We start from the raw sequence: 25,065 nt of genomic DNA, 5'->3' as shown, positions 1-25,065 counted from the left end.
TGCAAATGGATGGAAATAGAAAACACTATCCTGAGTGAGGTAAGCCAGACCCAAAAAGAGGAACATGGGATGTACTCACTCATAATTGTTTGCTAGCCAAAAATAAAGAACATTGAGCCTATAATTCGTGATCCTAGAGAAGCTAAATAAGAAGGTGAGCCCAAAGAAAAACATAGTTATCCTCCTGAATATTAACCTTCATCAGGTGATGAAAGGAGACAGAGACAGAGACCCACATTGGAGCACCAGGCTGAAATCCCAAGGTCCAAATGAGGAGCACAAGGAGAGAGAGCACGAGCAAGGAACTCAGGACCGGGAGGGGTGCACCCATACACTGAGACATGGGGATGTTCTATCAGGAACTCATCAAGGCCAGCTGAACTGGAGCTGAAAAAGCATGGGATAAAACTGGACTCGCTGAACATAGCGGACAATGAGGACTGCTGAGAAGTCAAGAACAATGGCACTGGGTTTTGATCCTACTGCACGTACTGGCTTTGTGGGAGCCTAGGCTGTTTGGATGCTCACCTTACTAGACCTGGAAGGAGATGGGAGGTCCTTGGATTTCCCACAGGGCAGGGAACCCTGACTGCTTTTCGGGCTGCTGAGGGAGGGGGAGTTGATTGGGGGCAGGGGAGGGAAATGGGAGGCGGTGGCGGGGAGGAGGCAGAAATCTTTAATAAATAAATAAATTAATTTAAAAAAATGTTCATCAAAAGAACAAATGTTGTAATAAGAGCAGCAGGGCTGCGTCCCCGGCACCCAGCCGCCCACATGGCTAGCTTATGCCCTGAAATAATTACATGGAAACTGTATTTTTTTAATCACTGCCTGGCCCATTAGTTCCAGTCTCTTATTGGCTAGCTCTTACATATTAATCTAACCCATTTCTAATATTCTGTGTAGCATAACGAGTTGGTTTACCAGGGAAGATCTTAACCTGTGTCTGTCTGGAGTGGGAGAATCATGGGGACTCCTCACTCGGCTTCTTTCTCCCAACATTCTCTCTGTTTACTCCACCCACCTAAGGGCTGGCCTATAAATGGGCTAAGGCAGTTTTCTTTATTAGTTAACCAATAAAAACAACAGATAAAATACAAAAACCACCCCCATCAAACAAATGATCCAATAAAAAAATGGAGTACAGACCAAAAGAGAACTCTCCACAGAGGAATCTAAAATGGCTGAAAGATACTTAAGGAAATGTTCAGCATTCTTAGTAATCAAAGAAATGAAAATCAAAATAACTCTGAGATTACATTTTACACCTTTAAAAATGGCCAAAATCAGAAACACTGATGACAACTTATGCTGGAGAGGTTATGGAATAAAGGGAATGCTCCTGCATTGCTGGTGGGAATGCAAGCTGGTACAGCCCATTTGGATGTCACTTCGGTGATTTCTCAGAAAATTAGTGTACGTGTATTTATTATGGGCTCCAGAGGAATTGTGGATGTTACTATTCTCCTTTCACTACATGACTTGGGGTGTTTGAACCTGGGTCATTAGTCTGAGCAACATGTACTTTAAGCCAATTCTTTTTGAACATCAAACATCTATTCAAAGTCCAAGTTCATGCAATAATTTAGATATTTTCTTGTCTGCTGATATCAAGCTGTTTTCATGAAAAAAGAAAAAATTACTTTAATTTAATCAACGCAAAATCTGATTTCTGAATTTAGAAAAAAATAATATTTTTAAAATTTGTTTCAAAACATGATGGTTATAAAATTTATTTCCCAACATTAGTAGCTGTATTTTCATTTTAATTTGAAATCTTCGTGTATAGACTAGCAACTTTTCACTGTTCATGCTGGTTTCTAACAGCTGATTTAAGATTCACCAATGCCAGGATTTTCTTACTGGTTTAGTTTATTCTGTCTGTAATCTATGCTGACATTTCAGCCCAAGTGTAACAGTTTAAGGAGTATCCAGGACTTTATGAAAGAGTTTGGTTATTAACAGTGATTAATTCATCTCTCATGGGCCTGTGTTGCTGAAAGAAGTTTCTTTTATAGGGAATCTTTTCACAGACCTATGATTTCATGGGCAAGGAAATGACTACTTGCCTTTTGGCTTTACACCTAAGGCATGATGAAGGAGAATATTTCCATCAGAAATACAAGAAAGGATGCAGGTGTGTACCTGTACATTCAAGACTCAGAGGTTGATATAAGCAGAGACTGCTCATTTGTTTTCTGGAGGTTCAGACCTTAATAATCACACAGAAACACTATTAGTCACTGTAGAAAGGAGCTGTGGGCTGTGTTCCTGCCACCCAGCTCCCGGCCGCCTGGCTAGCTTATGCCCCGAAATAACAACACACAAACTGTATTCATATAAATACTGCTTGGCTCATTTCTATTAATGTGTGTAGTACCACGATGTGGTGACTTATCCTGCCTAACCCATATTTAGTAATTTGTGTAGCACCAGTCTTTCTGGGAAAGATTCAGCATGTCTGACCTGGCGGCTTGCTTCATAGCATCTGCCCTGGAGAGGAGTGGCATGGCATCTTACCTCTCTTCCTCTTCCTCCCATCATTCTGTTCTATTTATTCCACCCACCTATGTCCTAACCTATCAGGCCAAGCAGTTTCTTTATTAATTAACCAATGACCTTCTCACATCATTTCCCCTTTTTCTGTTTAAACAAAAAGGAAAGGCTTTCACTTTAACATAGCAAAATTGCATATAACAAAACAGTTATCAACCAAGAATTATAGTTACAATATTTACATCTATTTTATCTTTTATCATAACAAAGGAAAACAATTATAACTATCTATCTAGTCTTCAACTCCATCAAAGACTCCAAAAGATTATAACATTACCTAAGTAAATGAGAATTAAGCAACTTACAAAAAATCTAGAAATCACAGAGGCATCTCGCTGCCGGGAAAGCCACCCAAAGTTCCCCTATATCGTTGTGGCATCCATCTTCAGCCTACAGGCCCATAGTTTCCAGGAGATATTTCAATGAAGCAGGAAATTTCAAAGGCAGTTTAGTCACTATCTGCTGTGTCCTGCAGAATGTCTCGCAGACTCTTTCATGAATCAGGAACCCCAAAAGATCATCTCACCTTTAGGCAAGTTCAGTAGTCCTCTCTCTGTGGGTTCTCTGTGTCCAGTTTATGCAACAGTCCAGGCAAGAGCAGTTTCTTGCCCGAATGGCCATCAAACTCCATAAGGTGCCTCTTCAATGCCCATCTTCTTCTTGAAGTAGATTGGTGCTGCCAGGAGCAGACATGTCTCATTGTCATTAAAAGTCCTAAGTTATTAAAACATTAAATGTCATATTCTGTAGTCTTTGAAAGAGATGAAGAATGTCTATCTAAAATATACACATATACATCTAGAAAATCGAACTAACATGATTACAAGCTTGATAATTATTAATGATTATCCATTAACAACCTATCTACATTACATTTTTAAATGAACTACACAATCACAATACCTTAATCAATATCAGAAATACATATACATATAACAAAATTGACCTTAAATTTATATCAATAAAGTCAAATCCATACCAATGCAAATTATTCATATCTATATCATATCCCCCTTTAAATGTAAAAGAACATTTATAAGCAATATTTGGGAATATGGGTGCAGTTTTCTCTCTCCAAACTGCTTCCTGCTGTATGGGGGTGCTGTTATTCAGGTCTTTCATGATGTAACCTTTGTGCCAGGGTCATCTCAGTCGGCAGTTGAGCAAAGTAATTTTTTGAGGGTATTCACGGCAACCTTTCGGGAGGGCGTGGTTTATCATACCATATTGGGATAGAAGCAATCCACAGGGTCTCATCCTCTGTGAAAACAAAAGAAGAAACTCCTTTCCAAAGCATCATGTCCTTAGATCCAAATTTTAAAGTCAAGGTATTTTCAAAATATCTATGTTGGATTAGTTCAGCAGCATTTATAAACAAATATCCTTTAGCATCTGTTGCTCTTTCCTCAGCATTCAAACAATTTAAAGAGAGCATAATGGCATAAAGTATCAAGATTCTCTGTGTATTTTCCATCTTTGTGCAGCTTTGTTTTAACCTCTATTTTGTTTATTTTTACTTTTAACTTTTTGCTTTTTGAGACAGGTTCTCTGTGTATCTTTGCCCTGGAATAACTCTGTAGACAATGCTGTCCTTGAACTCTCAGAGATCTGTCTGTCTCTGCCTCTCAGGCATTGGGATTAAAGGCACGTGCTACCACACCTTGAAGTCACAGAGGTCAATCTACCTCTGCTCCTTTAAGTCTCACAGGTCAATCTCCCTCTGCCTGCCAAATGTTGGGATTAAAGGTTTGTACTACCATGCCCAACTATTCTCTTTCTTCCTTTTTTTGGTTTTTTACTTTAAGAACTTTAACTTTTAGCCTTCATATATTTTTAACACACTGTAAATCGTTTAAAGGTTTTTTGTTGTTGTTTTTGAATCTCTCTTTACTGTATCTCTCTCTCTTTTTCTGACCACATGAGCCTTTAAATTACTGAGCAATATGGGTAGGATTAAAGGCTAAAGCCGTGGCTTTGGCAAGTAGATCCAGCCCATTCCTTAGCTTTCCAGCCTCTTGCTGGAGGTACAGGCTGTAGTCATTTTTATTGCCACAACTCTGCTGCATTTCAAGGTCCTAGCCAGCAAACAAGCTACAACACTCAAATGCTCTCTCTGTAGCTGACCTCCTGTCTGAAAGAGTCAGAGTTTGCCCTGGCAGGATGGCCCAAAAAGCCGGCATTTAAAACAACTCAGCTTTCTTCCTGCTATTGCTGAAAACAAACAAGCATTCAGTCGGCTTTTATCAACATCATTTAAGTGTTTCATAGCAGGACCTCTTAAGAGCGGCAGGGTTCTGCAGCTGAAGCTGAGTCAGGAAGCCTCTCTTAGATGAGAGTGCTTGCTTTCCTCTAGCAAGCAGAGCAGACCTGAGAAATTGCTGCTACCAAGAAAACATGCTCTACTCTATTCTTTCCCAAGCTTTCTCAGGCTTCCTGTGGATATAGTTGTCCACATGTTGATGCCATTCTGTTGAAGGGAGCTGTGGGCTACATTCCAGCCACACAGCTTCCAGTCGCCTGGCTAGCTTATGACCCAAAATAACAACACACAAACTGTATTCATATAAATACTGCTTGGCTCATTTCTGTTAATGTGTGTAGCACCACGATGTGGTGACTTATCTTGCCTAACCCATATTTAGTAATCTGTGTAGCACCAGTCTTTCTGGGAAAGATTCAGCATGTCTGACCTGGCTGCATTCTTCATCGCGTCTGCCCTGGAGAGGAGCGGCATGGCATCTTACCTCACTTCCTCTTCCCTCCCAGCATTCTGTTTTGTTTACCCACCTATGTTCTAACCTATCAGGCCAAGCAGTTTCTTTATTAATTAACCAATGACTTTCCCACATCAAGTCACAACACTGTACATCCTATTAGATCAAACTTCTTATTAACTAACTCTTACATCTTAAATTAACCTATTTCTATTAATCTGTGTATCATCACAGGGCTGTGGCTCACCAGTAAAGGTTCCAAGGCATCTGTCTCCTTTGGCAGTTACTTGGTGTATCCCTGACTCTGCCTACTCTTCCTTTACCTCTGTTCAGATTTCCTTCCTGGCTTTATTCTGCCCTGCCCTAGGTCAAATTGGTTTTATTCATCAACCAATAAAGCAACATATATACAGAAGGACATATCAAACATTAGACTGAGAGTCAATTAAATTTCTTTTATATATACTATCAAGTCTCAAGCATTCATTATATCTATAGGCCTTTTTTTAATGCCCTTCAATATCTATTTTTTAAAATTTACTCTTACTTTTCTTTTTTGCACTTTGTACAAAGATCAATTGTTCATTCCAATGTGCTATTTAAAATGTTTTGACAACTTAATTGGTATTTAAAAAATTGCTTTCAATGAAAAACTCAAATTTTTACATGTTATAGTGATTGTAAAAAGTTAAAAAAATATATGACAGGTTTGGAAAAGAAAATTACTTGCTTGAGATACAATTGGCTTGTGTCTTTTTTCTCTTTCAAAGTTGATGCTACTTCTAGTTATGTAAATAAGAGTGTGAGGGTTGCTTTCACATATCAGTGTACATATCAGTGAAGAAGTCAAGAAACAAACATCAGTTCCCTTAGAACTGAAGTCAGATGTGAACTGCCTGGTGTTGGTGCTGGGATACTAACACCAGTCCTCTGTTGGAGCAATATGGGCTCTTAACCATTAAAATGTCTCTGCAACCAAGGGTTTTCATTTTAAAGCCTCTTAATTATTAGTTTTATGAGAAAATACATATTTTACATAGCTTTAGCACAATCTTATTCACTTGTTACCAGACTGAGCATAACAATGTTTCAGTATAAATGCCTAGAATATATAAAAATCTTATGTATCTTATTAGTTGTGGGATCTTACAATTTTTCTTCATTTTATTCACTGAATAATTCCCACATCTAAATTGTTTTCTATTGTAAGAATGTAGCATAGTCACTGTACCAAGGGTAAACATTAGAACAGAATAGTTGTTTTTCACTATATTTATGGTAAACATTGGAATGATGGTTTTCTAGAAGTACTCTGGCCCTAAAGAAATCATGGTGGAAATTCTTAATTGTTTTTTGTCACTTGTAGAGTTGTTTATCTGAAGCAACTTTATAGCCTTTGCATGATTTTAGTGACAATATGTTCCTGTCACACCTGGAGGTCTTCTATTATTGGGTACTACAGACAGTACCTGTAAGGACTAAAGTAGCAGAGTGTGAGCTTTCCTCCAGAAATACATGTCTGGGACTTTGGTATGAGGAACTTGTATACCCTCAAAACCACTTTGTGTAACCAATTAACATGTCCATCCAAGGCCAGACACAAACCTCAAAAATTTCATCTTGGAGTGAACTCTTCCTTTGACCAACTCATGCAACAATAACAATCAACAATTTTCTTTATTAAATAATTCTCAACCTATTTGAAAACTTAACTTGTTAAAACTGTATTTTAACTCTCTACCAAGAAGAATAATTAAATAAAATAAACTGCTACCGATATTACATATTAAGTATACCATATTAAGTTCCTCTCATCTTTTATATAAAGTATATATTCAGTCAGTGATACCTAAAACCCATGTCTCCATTCATTAATGTCTAGTTGTTGGCTGAGTACACATAGATATTTCTGATCATTCCAAGGGAATCTGAAGAATGCTAAAATAAATAATATTAATTGAAGAAATTAATGTGAACAATTTATTCAAAATTGTCTCAATGGGTTAGAGCACCTTCTGTACAAGCATGAGGATTTGAGTTCAAGAATGAAGTGCCAATTTTGCTCATACATTCACAACTACAGAGCTATGGAAACAGAAATAAGAGCAAAAAATTGGGACCATCTGGCTACCACTGAGCTTTAGGTACAGTAAAATGCCCCATCCAAAGAAAATAAGGCATATACTGAAGAGCAAGGCACTTTATATCTTCTTCTGGTCTCCATACATGCACATGAAACCCACATAAACGCAAAATTAAAAGAAAAAGAAAAAATATCCATGATAAGAAATCATAATTTCATTATAAAATTACTTATAATTTTAATATGAATTTGCTTAAAGATTTGTATTCTAGCCAATGACGATCAAGAGTATTTCTGTTGATTTTTTTTGAGCATGTCAATCTCACTGTATCATCTTATGTCATTAAAATGAAAAGTCTACAAAAGATTATAAAACAGTATGTTAGGCATAGAACACTGTAAATGAAATATGATAAAGAGATCTTTATGATCTCTTCCTTGCATTTTCTCTTTGGATATTTTAAAGTCTTTAATAATTCTAAATGAGAAAATATTAGTTTAAATAGTGCATTTTTTCATAGAGTCAATTTCAATGATCTAAATTTGTTGACATTATGTCAATATGAAGGTTGAACTTTGTAGGTAGATAATTTAAAAGAAAATGCTTAATATTGTATACTTTTATAAGTTAGATAATAAAATATTATTACAATATGGAAAATGAGCTGAAATTCCAATTTCCAAATATTGGATATTGATAATTTATGGTAATGTATTCTAGTTAGCATAACCATCATGTTCTTTAAATCACATAAACAAATATCAATATGAGAAATATTTCAATATATAAAATAAACACCTTTATCCAAGAGAATACATGTACAAATTAATTTTTATAGTTACTAAATAACATATAGATTTATGTAGATGATATAAGTTGAGATATGTATGTCTTTATTGTCAAACAAATTTAAGGAAATACTCAGGTTTTCTTCTAATACAGCTCATCCTCCCTCCCAAAACCTTTTCTTGAAAAGATACACAGATGGCTCTCCACAGAAACATTGAATTTCTCAAATGACACTTGCTATTTTCATATGAAGGACAATATTTTCAGCACAAAGACAAAGCACAAAAATCTGATTTATTTGAAAATAAAATATATGATTATCAAAAATATTGTTCTTCCCTGCTTGATAGTTCACATTACCAACATTTTAAATGCTTGCAGAAGTATTGAATATCATCCAGAGATTTTCTTCTTCATATGCTAGTGATCATCAATGCTTCTATGTCTGGAATAATTGTGCTTTTATAGATAGCGTTACTTGTACATGAATATTCATTTCAAAACATTAAGAGTTTTTATTATTATATTAGAACCTTAACAAAGAGATGACAGAAAATTTGTAGGAATCAAAGGGAAAGGAGAAAACAGGGGAGTGGGGGGAGGGGGCAATATTTGGGAGGAGGGGAGGGAAATGGGAAACGGGGAGAAGGTGGAAATTTTAATTAAAAAAGAATAAAAAAAATATGACCTGCAGGGTTCATAGTGGCTCATAGAGACTCATAGAGACTGAAGCAACAAGCACAGGGAATGACAGCAGTCCTCATGCTGTAGTCTACTTATTCTTTTGCTCCGTTATTTATACTTTCTGCCTCTGAGGCCCTGTCTACCTGTGCCCCTGTCTTGCTGTTGGCCATTTAGTTCTTTATTAGACATCAGGTGTTTTAGACAGTCAAAGAATCACAGCTTCACAGAGTAAAACAAACGCAGCATAAACAAAAGCTTAAAATAATATTCTCCAACATTTCCCCTTTTTTCTAAACAATATTGAAATGTTTTAACTTTAAAATAATAAGACTGTATACAATCAAAGAAATTGTTATTTTACAATGTACTGAATTCCAGTTAATTGTGTCTAGTATTTAAAGAAAATATTCCATAATCTATCCTATCTTTGTCAATCTAAAATTTATACCTAACTTTCTTTCTATCATATCTAAGAAAATCTTCAGTTATAACTATCTAGTCTTCAACTTCTTCATTGGCACCATAAGGATATAATATTATTAAAATAACAAAAAGTTTATTGAAAATGACTTCTAAATACTCTAGAAATGACAGAGACACCTGATTCCCTGGATCGTCACCCAAGATTTTGAAACATTTGTGCATCTTTCTTCAGCCTACAGGCCCATCGGTCTTCTGGATATATTCTATGGCTGTTAATTTGGTCTTTTGTGGGACTCCTAACCATGGGAGTGGGTGTGTCTCTGACTCTTCAGCCTGCTCTTAGAACTCTTTTCCTCCTATTCAGTTATCTCATCCAGTCCCCATATGAAGGCTTATTCTTTTTCTTATTTGTCTCATTCAGTTGTTGTCCCTTGGAGGCCAACTTTTTTTCTGTAAGAACTGGAGTAGCATTGGATATGGGGGTAAAAAAGAGAAGTTGGGAGCAGAAACTGATCAAGATGTATGAGATGTGTGAGAAAAATATCTATTTTCAATAATAAGTAAATAAATAAGCACTTTTCAATTTTAATTTAAGTTGACAATTATACATCTGTATAATGCATCATAATCAGATTCATGCCCCGGTATTTGCCCTTGTTCTGATTGCTCTTCTTTTCAATCTGTTTTCTTCCATCTAGCTCCCAAACCACTTTTTTTGGTATCTGATTCACTAAGTTTAATTAGGGTGGCTTGAATAAGCTTCTATGGGGAAGTATTTACTGAAGTTTGGAACATATAGCATTGATTATAGCACTGGAGAAATGTCTTTTCCTCTTAGCAATTCATTAACTACCAACAGGTTGTCAAGGGGTAGAGGCTCATGTGTTCATCTTTTACCCCTGATGAAATGCTGAGAATGTTTTAATAGCAAAGAAGTTAACTGCAAATAATCTTCTCAATAAAGAAGTTGATTAATTCATATAAAATAATTTTGTTACATTTTAAATAAATATATGAGTATCTATACATACATATACTTGATAAACATATACATAATATAAATATATGTTTTTTAAATTGATGTGTACTGCAGAACGTTGAGAAAAACTGTCATTTTTTTTCAGATTTCAGAGTTTCTGAAGTTCTTAGTTCAGACATAAGGAAAAATTGCATGTAATTAAGAGTTCCACAGAAATAAAAACCTTTGAATTCCTACTAAAGAGATAGCAAAAGTATAACAGGAAGCCTGGACAGATGGTTGATTACTCCCTGAGGTTGTGGTTTTCCATTGGTCTTTTGCACTTAGGTTCTTCCCTGTCAGCTTTCCCTGTAATACTGTTGTTATTTTTCCCTACAAATAATTGTTTTATGCACATTTAAATTCATCTCACTTCAGTGACAGCATTCTTCTTCAGCTTTCCTCTAGCAAGCTATTTTCAGTTTGATTTTATTTGTTTTATTAAAGCCACAATGACAAGCCAGTATATACCACTAATTTCTGGCAAAATAACAGAATGAAAGTAATTTGCCTGAGCATTATATTATGCATTTTTAAAATACTAGTTTCTTTTTGTCCAGTGCTTGGGGACAGCCCACTTCACTTTCCAGCTCAGGTGTTATACATCTCTGCTCTTAGAGAAATAACCCCTAGATACCATTTCCATTTCAGTAGAGATAATGATGCCATGAAATAGCTCTCAAGTGGACCTGAAACCATGACATTGCAAGGAAGTTTATATTTTAAGGCAAAGAAGTTACATTCCATTAGGTGTTAGTGTCTAATAAATATGCGGAGCACTGAGAGACTTCCAGGAAAGACAGAGAGTTGGTACATGTTTCCAAAATTGTTTGACAGGCATTAAATATAGTATAAATCACAATAAAATAGACATGAAAACTTCATCTACAGTAAAACTAGACAAGTTCCCCTCATCATTCCACACATTCTGAAATATCAACCTGATTCAATGAAATTTAGATGAAGCTGAGAGATGCTATCAGACACTAATACTTGATTCTCTGGCATAGCTGGGACTGTAAGATTGGGAAACTATATATAAGGTTTCTTAAGCACAGCAATAATTCTTATCCTGAAGGAATGAGAGCTGAAGGCAGGAATAGAATGTCAAGAGCATAAGAAACAAGCTATTTGGAAATCAGCACTGCAAGGAGGCCTGAGGTAGAATTCTGTCACCGAAAACAGTGTTTCTGAGGTTTTAGTGTGTATCAGAATTACCAAAAAAGCTTGTTAAACACATGTTATTGGATCCTGCTGGCAGAAATTATGATTTGGAAGGTTGTTGAGTAGTGCTCTGACAATTTGTTTCCCTGCAATGTTCCCTGGTAATGCCTAAAGTGCTTATCTTTGACTACAATTGATGATGTAAATTACATTTTTCAATGCTGTTCGTTTTATTTTTGACCTAAATCTACAAAATGAAGAGCATTAGATGGTACCTGGGAGATGTCATATAAGAACAAATTAGAAATATATCCTATAAAGTCACACTGATTTATAATGTGAAAGTCAGCTGTTAAGTAATGATTTTAAATCACGTTGGTGGAATAGCCTAAATTTTCTTCCCTAGGTCTTCATTCTTAATGAGTTCTAAAGGATGTAGATTATGATAACAACTATATGTGTCAAAAATAAACCTGATAAAATTTACCCTAAATAGATAAAATAAATAATCAACGTGATTCAAAAATTATATTCTGCATGAAAATTCTATACTTCTAGAGAAACAGTTAAGAGAATTTGTAATGGAAAGAATATCAGTAAGCTGCTAGGTGCTACTCATGTCTCTTGAATATAGACTCTGTAGATAAGAAAGATTCCACGGTGTCAGACATCAGATTGTCCCCTTCAAATATAAGCCATGGTCATTTTATTAGGGCTGGGATTATCCCCTTCATTCCATAACAGAGAGACAAGAGAACAACAGTAGCTTAAGAATAAAAACAATGGACAGACTTGCGGCAGCAATCTGTACAGTAACATGTACAAGGGAGCAACCACCAAGAAACCACTGTGGGACCAGGTGCGATTCAAGAACCTCCGACAAAGCCGGCCCAAGCCAGGGACATCTGTGGAAACAGGTCTGAGCCAGGAACCTCCACAGAAGCAGGCTTGGCCAGTGACCTCTTCCAGAGCAGGCCTTAGGCAAAAACCTCCATAGTAACAGGTACAAGGGAGCGCCTGCTCACTGCTGAGGGAGCAGGCCCAAGCCAGAGATTTCTAGGGGAAAGGGCGGGCATAAATCAGTGATTTCTGAGGTAGAAAACCTGAGCCAGTGACCTCCAATGGAGCAGGCTCCTGCCAGCAACCTCGCCAGAGCAGGCATGAACTAGCAATTTCCACCAGAACAGGCCTGAGCCAGAGACCTCTGCAGGTCTAGACACAACTTAGGGCCCTTCAAGGGGAAAAGCCTGAGCCAAAGAATTCTGCAGAACTGAACCCAAGCCAACAACCCCTGTGAGAACAGGTGCAGACCAGGGACATCTACAGAAACAGGTCTGAGCCAGCGACTTCAGCCAGAGCAGGCCTGAACCAATGATCTCTACAGAAGCAGTCCTAAGGCAGTGGCCTCCTCAAGAGCAGGTGAATGGGAGCCACCCAACCGCTGATGGAGCAGGCCCAAGTCAGAGACATCTGCTAGAGCTGGCATGAGTCAGCGACCTCTGAGGTAGCAGTCCTGAGCCAGCAATATCTGCTGGAGCAGTTCCAAACCAGGGATTCCCAGCAGAACAGGCCTGAGCCAGCAATCTCTGCCAGAGCAGGACTACGGCAGTGACCTCAGTGGAAGCAGCCCCAAGCAAGCAACCTCCTTGGGAGCAGGCCCAAATGACCCCAGGTATTGCAGAGCAACCCCAGGGAGCACTGAGCAACATCCAGGAACAGCAATTGACCTGTTGGGTGACTGGAACCATGACCATGATTGCACAATGAGGAACACCATCTGAGTTTTGGAACCACTAGCTCCTAGAAAATTGATACCAGAGACACAGACTGCCCAAACTACATCAATAAGAGAAAAAGATGGATAGGCAAGATAAGAACACACTCAACAACACAAACAACAGCATGACACCAAAAACTTGAACAATCAAATATAGATGAAACAGAAGAAAATGACCTAAAAAATAAGTTTAGGAGAATGTTTGAAGCCCATAAAGAGAAAATGAAAAATTCTCTCAAAGAAATGAAGAAAAAGACAAGTGAAACACTGGAAGAAATCAACAAATCCCTTAAAGAAAACCAGGAAAAAGCAATCAAACAGGTGAAAGAAATGATTAAAGACTTGAAAACCAAAATAGAGACAATAAACAAAACACAAACCAAAGGAATTATAAAAATGGAGATTGTTAGAAAGTGATCATGAAATACAAATGCAAGCATAAACAGTAGAATACAAGGGATGGAAGAGAGACTCTCAAGTGCTGAAGATACAATAGAAGAAAGAAACTAATAGGTCAAAGAAAACGTTAAATCTAACAAAAGCATATCATAAAATATTCAGGAAGTATGAGACACCATGCAAAGACCAAACCTAAGCATAATATGTATAGAAGAAGGAAAAGAAATCCAACTCAAAAGCACAGAAAACATATTCACAAATTTATAGCAAAAAATTTTCACAACTTAATGAAAGATATGCATATGAAGATACAAGAAGCTTACAGAACACTAGACTGGATCAAAAAAAATACCCTTTTCACATAATAGTCAAAACACTAAACCTACAGAATAAAGAATGAATATTAAGAGCTGCAAAGAAAAATGTTTAAGTAATATATAAAGGCAGACCTATCAGAATTACAACTTCTCAGTTGTAACTCAGTTGGAAACCATGAAAGCTAGAAGATCTTGGTCAAGTGTTATACAGACATTACGGGACCACAGATACCATCCCAGACTAATATACTCAGCAAAACTTTCAATCACCATAGACAGACAAAACAATATATTCCATGACAGAACCAGATTTAACCAATACCTAGCTACAAATCCAGCCCTATGCAAAGTACTAGAAGGAAAGCTCCAACCCAAAAAGTTGGCTACATCCACAAAAACACAGAAAATAGATTATCTTATGGTGACAAATAACAAAGAAGGAAAAAACACACATAATAACATCATCAATAATGAAAACTTAAACAACTGGAACTAGCAATCATGAGTCATTAATATCTTTTAATCTAAATGGACTCGAAACATTTATAAAAAGATACAGGCTAACAGATTGGATATGAAAATAGAATCTATCCTTCTGCTGCATACAAGAAACACACATCAACCTCAAAGACAGAGATCACCTCCGAGTAAAAAGTTGGGAAAAACTTTCAAATCAAATGGACCTAAGAAACAAACTGGATTAGCTATCCTAATATCTATCAAAAACAGACTTTAAACTAAAATCAATCAAAAGAGACAAAGAAGGACATTTCATATTAGTCCAAAAAATCAATGTAGAGGAAATCTCAATACTGAACATCTATGCCCCAAATACAATGGCACCCTCATATGAAAATAAAAACACTTCTAAAGCTTAAATCACACATTAAATCCTACACACTAATAATGGAAGACTTCAGCATCTCACTCTCACCACAGGACAGATCTGTCAAACAGAAAATTTATAGAGAAATACAGGAACTAACCGACGTTATAACTCAAATGGACTTAGCAGACATTTATAGAAAATTCCAATCAAAATTAAAGAATATACCTTCTTCTCAGGACCTGATGAAACCTTCCTAAAAATTGACCATATGCTAGGTATTAAAGTAAACCTCAACAGTACAAAAGTATTAGAATAGCCCCATATCTTATCAGATCACCAGGGCATAACATTAGAATTCAACAGCAACACTAATCCCAGAAAGCCCAAAAACATATGGAAATTGAACAATGCTCACGTGAAGCATCAATGGGTCAAGGAAAAAAAAAGGAGAAATTAAAGAATCCTAAAATTCAATGAAAATGACCACTCAAATGCCCCAATTTATGAACACAATAAAAGCAGTGTTAAGGGGAAAGTTCACAGCATTAAATGCCTATATAAGAAACTGGAAAAATCCTACACTAGTGAGTTAACAGAACATTTGAAAACTTTAGAGCAAAAAGAAGCAAAAAGTCAGGAAATTTTGATGGTGGCTCAGCCAAAATAACTCTATGGAGTTTAAATGTTTGTAGACTGGTTTGATGACGTAATGGAAACACAGCGAAGTGAAAGTCCATTACAACATTAAAATATAGTAAGTTTTATTTCAAATTTTGGATGCTTATTTATAAATAAAGCAATACTCTAATGGCAAATTAGGTCATTAGTTCATATAGTTTGGAAATGATTTTAACAATTGCCAGCCCATTTAAGCAATTATTGTTACAATGTAAGATACATGGTGGATTTATTTCTTAAATCTTTATCCTTCTTTATTATTCATCCTATTATCTTTCTGTTTCAAACTAAAAGTCTCACATGATAGAATTTGTGACAGATATAAGCTAGATTATAAATCAAGTTCATTTTGTCTACAAATATGTTTTACTCCTAAACATTTCTGGTTATTGCCAAGGTATCAGGTTGGTTGATGGTGCTAGCTGGCAAGATATTATTGCTGCCATTGCTGCCAGTTACTTTAGTCATAGAGCATGAAGAAATCAAGTTGATACTGACCTGGAAGGTTCATACCTATAGCATAAGTTCTAATTCATCTGTTCTTAAGATAATAAAAACCTGAAGTGAGATATTAGTGCAAGAAAACAGAAAAATCAGAGAAGCAGAGCAGCCACTCACTGGAGTTTTTAAGCTCTATTAAATCTTCAGACCAAAAAAAAAAAAAAAAAGATGAGCTCTCACTTTATATTTCTCTCTCCACTCATACATATCACTTCCTGTCTGTCTATACAGACCTCCAGTTCTCTGTTGTTGAGTAATAGCTATCTCTGCCCTCTTATCTTCAGGGTAGCTTTATTTGTTAGAGTATAAACAAGATATAACCACACATACTTTCTATCAGTCTTTCACAATGCTGAAAAAAAAAACTAAGCATGCTTCAAGAGGAGAAAAACAATCATTATTTTTACCCAGCCATAAACTTTGTAGCCTATAATGATGATAGAATTCACAAGGAACACCCATTGGTCAGGGAAGTAACCAAATACTTTCCAAATAGATTTAAGGCCTGCTTCACAAGATGAAATCCATGTCTTGAGCTGTTAGCATGCTAAGTACTTGTGCTTAGAAAGATCATAGACCCTTTTGCTCATATTCTCATTCCTCCAACTCTTCAAATGGACTTTGGAAGCTCAGCCCAAGGCTCCACTGCGGGTCTCTGCCTGTTTCCATCAGTTGCTGGATGAAGGTTCTATAGTGATATTTAAGATATTTAAGATAGTCATCAGTCTGACTACAAAGCAAGGCCAGTTTGTGCACCCTCTCTTCTATTGATTAGAGTTTTAGCTGGGGTCATCCTTGTGGATTCCTAGGAATTTCTCTAGTGCTAGGTACTCTTGCTAGCCCCATAATGACTCTCTCGATCAAAATATCTCTTTCCTTGCTCTCATCTCTGTCCTTGCTCCATCTCGACTATTCCATTCCCTCCAGTTTTTCTCTCCACTCCCCTTCTCTACTCCTCTTCTCCATCTGCCCTTCCTTCTCCTACCACTCCCATGTTTCCAATTTTGTCAGGCGATCTGGTCTATTTTCCCTTTCCAGGTGAATAGATGTACATTTCTCTTAGGGTTCACCTTGCTACTTAGCTTCTCTATGATCATGAACTGTAGGCTCAATAGTCTTTGCTTTCAGTTGATTTCATCATATGGGTCAGTACATACCATGGTCATCATTCTGGGTCTGGGTTACCTCCCTCAGTATGTTTGTTTTCCTAGTTTCATCCATTTGCATGCAAATTTCAAAATGTCATTATTTTTAACTGCTCAGTAGTACTGTAATGTATAAACGTGCTACATTTTCTTTATCCATTCTTCAGTTGAGGGGCATCTAGATTGTTTCCAGATTCTGGCTATTAAAAATAATGCTGCTATGAACATAGTTGAACAAATGTCCTTGTAATATAATTGAGCATCTTTTGGGTATATGCCCAAGATTGGTACACCCACTGAAGCAGTTTGCATAAGCTAACGGGGGTTTACCAACTCCAGTCAGTCGGGGAAGGAATCAACATAGGTCCAAACTAGTTCCCCTGAATGTGGGTGGCAGTTCTATCACTGGGAAGACTGCAGGGCCTCTGGTAGTGGCAGAAGGATTTATCCCTACTGCTTGTACTGACTTTTTCACAATGTATTCTCTTTGGAAAGATACTTTGCACAATCTAGACATAGTATGGAGGGCCTTGGACCTTACCCAAACCAATTTGCCTTACCCTCTCTGAGGAGTATATGGGGGATTAGGTGGAGGTTAATTGGAGGAGTGGGAGGAGGGGAAGGAGTAGAAACTGTGATTGGTATGTAAAATGAAAAAAAAATAGTTTGTTTTCTTTTTTTTTCCATTCAAAAATTTACACTCCCTCTCCTCCTCCCAATCCCCCTCCTGATCCCGCACTCACCCTCCTTCCTCCCCCTCCCCACTTGAGAGAGGACAGGAAATCTGCCCTGTGGGAAGTCCAAGGCCCTCCCCACTACATCCAGGCCTATGAAGCTGTGCATATAGACTAGGGTCCCAAAAAGCCAGAACATGCCATAAAAACAAATCCCAGTGCCTTTATCAATGGTTTCTCAGTCAGCCCCCATTGTCAGCCACAATCAGAGTCCAGTTTGATCACATGCTCATTCAGTCCCAGTCCAGCTGGATTTGGTGAGCTCCCATTAGGACAGGCACACCAACCCCTTGCGGTCCTGAATTCCTTGTCTTCTCCCTCCTTCTGCCCTTCAACTGGACCTTGGGAGCTCAGTCCAGTGCTCTGATGAGGGTCTCTGTCTCTATCTCCATCCATTGCCAGATGAAGATCCTATAAGAAAAATCATAGGCTCCAAGACTAAATCTACAATTTTGGTATATTCACTATATTAAACCAATTCTTAATGACTTATCTTAATGTCCATACAATCAGGCATCTCTCAGAAAATCAGAAATGTTCTGCTTGCAGTAGGTGGATTACAACCAAGTATTTATAATCGGCCAAGTAACAGAGAATAAGATACTGCAAAATGTTCAGTTTTAAGTGAAACATGTATATTTCAACCCATCCTTCAAGAGCCTAGAGATAATTATAAAAGAGTGGACAGAAAGATTTTAAAAACTAAAAGTGGAATATAATTATAAGGAAACATTATTCTGAACCCAGCACGGCAGCATCACATCTGAACTTACAGAAGTTTTGACAGCATGTACAAGACCTGTGCAAGCCTAAGTCAGACCAAATGCCACTATAAAAAAGAGATGAGTATGAAGTTACACCTCTTGACAAGAAATAATTGGTAATTCATAGTTTCCAGGAGATGAAGGATCAGTTTTTTCTAGGAGTGTAGATTCTCATGAATTACCCTTTGCCCCAGTGGAAGGACACAGAGACAAGTACGTATAAAGAACACAAGAGACAAAGTGTATTATGCCTTCTTTTTATTCTTCTGTTTCTTCTTAACCATAACCATAACACGTGTGTGTGTGCGCATGCGTGTGTGTGTGTATCCCATCTCATAAATATATGACAATTTATACCTATTCATGTGGTTCATGGATTTGGAAATTTTGTATGCAATGCTTCATGAATGACACAGATAAAATTATTTCCTTTCATCATAGAGTTAGGAAGAGAAAAATATTTTAAAATATACAATATTCTAATATTTTTATATCTAATATGTAAGGTAAATAAAACATTTGTGACTATTCTAGAATGCATGTTCATGTCAAGAACTTTTAATGAGAAAATGCTCTTTAAGATAACATGAATGATAAAGGATTTAGAAAAATCAGCTTCTCTACATCTTCTAGCTTTTGCCATCAAGACAATATTTCAGTTTTGTTCTTCCTGTGACATAGAGATAAGAGTACCAAAACTACTACCATCTTCAAAGTCTTTTTGTAAACATAAAATATTTCATTATTGTTGATTCTACTCTCTGATAAAAGCAGTAGTGATATCCACTTTACAAAGAGTAAGGTATAATATAACAATTCCATGTTTATAACATTTTTTATCCATCTTAACACATTTTGAGGAGATAGAGGCAAAAGTATCATAAAAAGTAAAGGTGAAGACTCAGAAAATTTATGCAAATTCTTTCTCATTCTACTTTCCAATATTGCTAAGGACAGAAGCCTGGGTGACTTAAGAATTCCTCAGCGATACCCTGTTTCTTTTCAACTAGCTTCCTCTGGTTCATCTAATTGGTATATTATAAGTAGGAGTAATTTTCTCTTCATGTTTATGATGCTCACTGTGCACACTGCAATGAATAATGATTTTTCCTAAGTGAATTGAAGCAGAGCCAATAATTCAAGCACAGCATTTACCACCACTCAAGTGGGGATGGTACAAACCCTAGGAGACAGAAACAATTGCTTTTGACCCTGATAACTGAATGGGTTGCATGAACCCCAACCTAGCTCTTTAAAAACTAAAATAACAAATTGTGTTTCAAAGGAGATAAATGACTCTATAGAGGAGGCAAAAGACAAGCTCTTCCATACACTCTAAAATTCTAGTTGTAAGAGGGAGAGATTCTTATCCTTAAAACTCCCTGAGGAGGAAAGGCACTGCAGAGTAGAAAAGATACGTGCATCATGAATTCAAGGAACATTTTCACTTCAGCTAGCATTTGCCAGCAGATAGAAAACCTGGGGGTAACTGCCATACAGTGTGGGTACTTTTCCCTCCAGTAAGGTTGATGAGAAAACCTTATAGCTCCTGGCACAATTGTTCTAACAAAACAATTTCTTTCCAACAAAATGTGGATGTGAAACTGTAAAAGAAGCTTAGACAAAAAATATTTTAACTGTATTGAAAAAACATATTTATCAAAATCACATTTGTGTTATGTTTTGTTTTGATTTTTTATGCAACACATCTCTATGAAAACATATATTATTTCAAGACGTGCAGAATATTTTGATATTCTAAAATGTATTATTATTCTATTTGTATGCTATTTGTGTGTGTACTAGTGCTTTCAAAGGGAAGCATAAAAATGTTAAGAAGCAGTAGGGACAATACAGATGTTGCTGAACTGTCAAGGACTTGATGGACAAGCATTGCTTAGAGACAAATGTAATTGCTTGTTTCCACCTGTGGGTGTAGAAGAAGGTCACAGACATTTCAGATTTATGCTTACATCAAAGATATTCCTAAAGCACAGAAGAAAATCTTCTTTCCTCACATGTACTTATCATGATTGTATTATAAAATAAAATGGGTTTGGAATCTTATTAGTCACTTATGTATGCTTAATATAAAGAACTGCATTGAAACAATGTATCATGTGGAATGTGATACATTAAGAATATAAATATTGATAACAAATAATTACTAGTAAAATGGAAATTATTCATATTAATTTAGTAATTAATATATGGATTCACAATGAAGACAATTACAGTATAACTTAAATATCCAATAAGAAGAGTAACCTGGAATGAAAAAAGATAGGTTCTTATAGCTTGGAAATGAGAGTATACAGGATATTCTCAAAATAGCATCATCACATAACATGAATACATTATCACAGGGCTAGTTCTGTCAAAGTCTATTACAGCTCTAATTTGGTATTGAAACGCTTTCAAGTGACTCCCTCTAATTTCAGAACTACATAATTCTACCCCTCCTCAGTATGAATAGTTTTACCCTATTGAATCTATTAATGGAAGTATGTGGCTTCAAAAATCTTGGGATGATGAAAGATTTCCAAGGTCAGAAAGGTTTTATTGGTGGAAACTGCGTGTATACCACCGAGATTTGCTGTCAGAGTTAATTTTTCTCACTGAAGAATCACAAGAAATCATTTAAATATTTTACTTTGTCATTACTGTCTTGCAGAGAATCAAAAAGGACCCCCAACAGCTCTATTATGGGGCATTTTACAGAGGTTGAAGACTGACATTCATTGCTAATAAATAACACTTGTTAACTAATCACAAACTGTCAGGTCATGTGTCTGAATAATTTGCTGTATAATTTTCTCATATTAGTCAAATGAAAATGTCAAAATGCATATACCATTACAGCCAGTTAAGTTAATGATAGGTGATATGTTAAAATTAATTATCTTATTTCAAATTTGAATTAGTCTCCCATTTGACCCAAATATTTGCAAACACTGTACAAATATGGGTGGTTTATTAACCATTAATCATTACATATGGGTTCATTTTTTTTTTTTTTTTTTTTTGATTTTCGAGACAGTGTTTCTCCGTAGCTTTGGTTTTGGTTCCTGTCCTGGAACTAGCTCTTGTAGACCAGGCTGGCCTCGAACTCACAGCGATCCACCTGCCTCTGGTTCCCGAGTGCTGGGAATAAAGGCGTGCGCCACCACTGCCCGGCTGGGTTCATATCTTCTTAAGGGAAAATAATGCCTTATACCAATATGATTGCATTGTTGTGTAAGATGAATATGTAGGTGTGTTATAAATGTGATTAGACTCATATGATACAGAACTGATGAGGCCTTTTCTCCGACTGTGTCCTGGCAATGGAATATTCTCAAAACTATGTTTATTAGAAGCCTTATGTCAGAATTACCATAATATTCTATATTCGTCAATGTCCATGTTCTAGAATTCCCTGTTCTTACCAATAAGCTGAATATGCAGATGAATATGCAGAGGAACTAAGCTTTAGCCAGAGAACTCACAGCTTCTCTATATGATGCACTACAGAAAATGTTGCACATAGCAATTCTTCTGGAAGCAAAGGAAGAAGTAACTCTTTCATATTGTTCAGATGGACCCCTCATTATTTTACACATTTACTGATTGGAAATCATTAATAATAAGCATTGTGATTAATTTTTTATGTCACTTGATCATGTATTCCAAGATGTTGTTTATGGAATGAACATTCACTGTTCTCAGGACTGTAAGATTGCTCAGTGAGGATAAATATAATTGAGGAAGCTTCCAAGATCCATGTTATCCTGGAAATGAAACCCTACCTTAGGAGTAATTAATATTATAAAACACAACTGACGTTTACCAGTTAGAAATTTGAAAATTTTTCTAGCAGCAATAAAAAGATATTAATTTTCTCTCAACTCCCCATAATCATTAATTATCTAGAGATAAGTGTATATATACCCTAAAACAAAGTCTGACATGGCTAGTAAAGAAACAGTAATGTTTTTGTTAAATTATCAATTTTGCCAACTACTAGCAAAGCATCAAAAAATCCTAGTTAGAAAGTACAATTCAAATTTTTTTTTATTGTTTGCTTGTTTGTTTTCTGGGTGTACTTGATCTGAGCATTTGTTCTGTACCCATTGACCAAGATTAAAGTAGACATATTGCAAGCTGGCAATCCATATATATAGCAGTCATGGAGGAAGTAAAGATAATATTCTTCTAGTAATAAAAGACTTCTGAAATTCTTTCCCCATGAACAGAAAAGAAAGAAAGTGTCTGACAATGAGAGCAATGTGATTGAGCAGGTGAAAGTTGAACTGATATGGACAAGGCGTGGCGAACTAAGCTGTAGTGTGTGTGAGAAATAATCTAAACAGGAGAAAGCCCAAGTGTGCTCATTTGGTTTATCTTTAAGGTGGCTCTATTTATGGGGTAAAGAGAAGAATATTGATATGAGGAATCTGTCCCTGCTAACAATTGCAGACAATTACGTCCATGACCTTTAAATCATGGCATGACCAGTTTCTACTATAACTTTGAGGATCATGATCCTATAACCCTTGTATAGTGCCAGCTATTTTTTCACATTCTTCAATATTTCAAATCTGTGTTTGAAATGTCTTCCAGGAAACTCTGAAAAATGCTAAAAGAATTTATCATCTTTTCCAGTCATTACCCGCTAAAGGGAAGATAGGCTGCTATATACTCTTTGATAAATTATTATAAAAAAAATGCCTTAGTTCATTTGGAACCTATAACTAAATGCCACCGACTCTGTGACTTACAAGGAGTAGAAACTTATTTTTCATGGTTCTGGACTTGGAATGAATGCTATGATAATTATGTTCTTAGTGACAGCAAGGATCTGGCATGTATCTCTTGCTGCATCTCACATTGTAAAAAGGAAAAGAATTTTTACCCTCTAATCATGCTCCAAAGCCCCTCTTCTCTTAACATCATAATGCTGGGGTTTCATGTTTTTAAGAATTAATTTTAGGAATGCATAAACATTTAATGTACAGCATTTTAAAACTATCAGAACTTTCTGTTTCTGGGACGTAAAACCACCACCTAAAAGTATTTCTTTCAACCTAAGTTTTATTATTATACATAAGAGACATTGGTGAGAGAAGTCACTCTACTTTTGTCAGACCATGGCTTCCTGTTGAACCATTGCCTTCTGTCATAAAGATAAGAAACATTTTACATCATATCTTTTGTTTATTTTTTCTTCTCAGAACAAAATTTAACTCATAAACAGATGTGGCTTTAGTCACATAGATACACCTAGCTAGCCCAAGACTTTCAGACATCTCTAGGAATGTTTTAATTTTTTTCAACTCAGTCTTTACTAGTAAAACCAAAGCAGTTTAGTTCATAGTAAGTGATCATCCCTGTTATGATAGCTTTAGTAAATAGATCATGGGCTTAATGTGTGGCTGATCTTTAACATCCTTATATTGAATATAACGGAGAAACAAAAATGCCTATGGATTTACAAAATTGGGATTGGGAAGGAGACTAGCGGGTGGATTCACTAAATACTGATTTAGAGTAAAGGATAGTATCTTTACAGATTCATTGTTATCCCTAGAACAGGTCTTCAGGAAGGATTTTGCCAAACGTCATTGGCAAAGAAACCTACAAGTAGAGATCTCAGGGCAAGTGACACAAATATAAGACTGTGACCAAAGTAGCATGGGTCTCTGACTGAAACATTTCTGGGAGATAGTAAAACATTGTCTCTTCATACCCCTGGGAGACTTGACAGTGAAAGCCTCTATAATACATATGGTTAAAGATGAAGAAACACAGGTAGAATTTTAGGAATGAGTTCCTAGTACCCGAGCATCCACTCTCTTATGGACTGACTTATGTGCCCACCCAAAGGCATATGTCAAACCATAACCACTAATATGACAGCATCAGAAGAGATTCTTAAAAGCATATACTAATTAGAGGGGTTAGTGATAACTGTACTCTCATAGAGAGATTAGTGCCTCATGAAATATATTAGATGTTTGACATACTTTTCTTTTTTTGTAAAACATAGTTTAAGTCCATGCATAATGTATTGCTGTTTTTTAGAGACTCAATGGATTGATTTTAGAATTCAACAACTGTGTTGGTTCCAATCATCTCTGTAGACATATTTTGGGGGGATACAAATTTATTCAGAGATATTTAATAAAATTGATTTCTGGAAATTTTCATATGTGTATACATGTATTATATATTATATACATGTATGTACATATACATATATATTATGTAACCCAATCCCTTGTCTTTCCTGCCTTTTCTAGAACATATCTTTTTTCTTTTTTACATGCAATTTCGGTTTTTTTTGTTTTTTGTTTTTTTTTTAATAAGTCACTAAGTCCATTTATTCCAGGTAACACGTTTTATGGCCAGCAACGCATTTTGAATTTCAGGTTGGCAAATAAGAGATGGACAACCATACATATTGTCAACAATTTGCTCATTTTGCGTAATTTTTATATTCTAAGTGTT

This window comes from Chionomys nivalis, chromosome 3 (assembly GCF_950005125.1).
Source record: "Chionomys nivalis chromosome 3, mChiNiv1.1, whole genome shotgun sequence".
Taxonomy (NCBI): domain Eukaryota; kingdom Metazoa; phylum Chordata; class Mammalia; order Rodentia; family Cricetidae; genus Chionomys; species Chionomys nivalis.
This window is presented reverse-complemented; position numbering follows the sequence as displayed.